Raw genomic sequence first — 2,111 nt, 5'->3', positions numbered from 1 at the left:
AAAAAAAAAAAAAAAAAAAAAAAAAAAAAAAAAAAAAAAAAAAAAAACAAAAAAAAAAAACACACATCCTCATACACAGTCTGACACACACTAGAGCCAATCTTCGGACCTAGTCTATAGCTGTGGAAGTTATGTACCTTTGGAAGGTAGTTACAGCCAGGCAGAAGGACACCAGCCTGGGCTACATAGAGTTTTAGGCCAGCTCAGCTGCAGAATATTTGTGATAGCTTGAATGGATCCTTTAAACTTTTCTATTAGAAACTTAGTTCTCAAACATATTTTAGTGGCGTTTTTAGGTGAGTCCCTGAGAGATGACTGACTTCTGAGAACTGGGATTCCACCAGTTAATACATTCTATAGATTAATGAGTTAGCATGGGATTAACCTTTATATATATATATATATATATATATATATATATATATATATATATATATATATATATGCTAGCTTTCCATGACCTACTTGCTGTTTCATAGGATGAGACTGTCTGTCGTGTCTTGATACCAAATAGGGTCCTCATCAAACGCTAAGAAAATACTGGCAGCCTGCTTTGGGGGAGGCCAGTCTTCTGTGAGCTGAACAACTCTGTATTTTAAAAAGATGATGCTCTCAGTTCAATGTCTATATGTGTGTCTATATGTGTTTCCATGTGTCCGTGTGTGGGTATGTGCATGGGACTTCAAGTGTCCAAAGAGAACAGAGGCATCAGATCCTCTGTAACTGGAGGTAAAGGCAGTTGTGAGGCTGCCTGATATGGAATCAAACTCAAGTTTCCTGAGCCATCCCTCTAGTCCCTGACCCTCTGTTATTTTATCCATATTTCATATTTTTGAAAGTTGTAAATCATCTTAATGTTTTCCTATGATAGTAGAAATGAGTCTTTGATGATAAATAGAAATATTTACTGTAAATTGTATAGTTGAAGGCAGTATCTCATTTCGGACAGAATATAAAAGCAATGAACATTTCTGGCAATAACCTTAAAACCTACAAGTAAAATATCAGGAGCAAAAAAACAAAATCTCCCGTTCTGGAAATAGAACATTTTCTAGAATGAGTGATTTCTGCCAATATTGAAATATGAACGTAATCACGTTATTGTGGTTGTTGTTTTGAGATAAGCTCTCACTGTATAGCCCTGGCTAGCCCAAAACTATCTATGTAGACCAGGCAACTGACCATCTGAGTGCTCAGATTATAGGCACTAACCATCATACCTGTCTTGAATTTACTCTTGTTTCTAGGTCGTAAAACATGTCAGAGTAAAATCTGTCCAAAGATTCCTTGGCAAAAAGAATCTCACTTTCTCTAAGTGGAAAGCTTTAATTTTTCATTAAGGTTTCTGTTTGTTCTCCAAATAAATAAGCGGCAAGAGAGCATCACTGAGTTTTGACTTCAGGCAGTCCACAGCACCAAGCACCCTGAGGGGATATATTCCCAAATTCTCGATTTCTTATGTGGATTCTTTCAAACAAATATGTAAAATTCAAGCTAGGCTTGGTGGTGGATATCTGTATTCCTACAAGTGAGGGTTGAGGCAGGAGATCGGGAGTTCAAGGGCAGCCTGGGCCACACAATAATGAAACCCTGTTTCAAAAACACAGAAAGAAAATACACAAGCAGGAAAGATGTAACAGAGAATCTGTGTTTCTGAAAGGGATATCTGGGAGGAACAGTAAGGACTTGGCACTGCAAGTGAAAACAACCACTTGGCTCTGAGGACCTGGGGGCCGTGGAGTTTTGAAAGGCCATGTAAAGTGGGACAGCCCCTTGAATCTTATTAGGTCCTACAGGATTCAGACTGCTGAATTTAACTGTATTTCATTTTGAAGACATTATGCGTCAAATCACCGTATTGCTGGGCAAGGGACCAGAATGGAATTGGCCCATATGATCATGACAGAGGCAGCCAGCAAGGGCAGGGGACATCTGCTGGGGCTGTGTGTTGACTGACAAGTCAAAAAGTCCATCCACAGAGATTAGCAACAAAGCTTCTCCCACACAGGCCACTCGCACATCTGTAAGCATACGGGAGCGCTGAAAACGGTGAAGAATTTTAAGAGTCAGGAATAAATTTTTGCATGGAAGAATAAGAAGACACTGACAAG

Source organism: Psammomys obesus, unplaced genomic scaffold, assembly GCF_907164565.1.
Source record: "Psammomys obesus unplaced genomic scaffold, mPsaObe1.curated_primary_1811, whole genome shotgun sequence".
NCBI lineage: Eukaryota > Metazoa > Chordata > Mammalia > Rodentia > Muridae > Psammomys > Psammomys obesus.
This window is presented reverse-complemented; position numbering follows the sequence as displayed.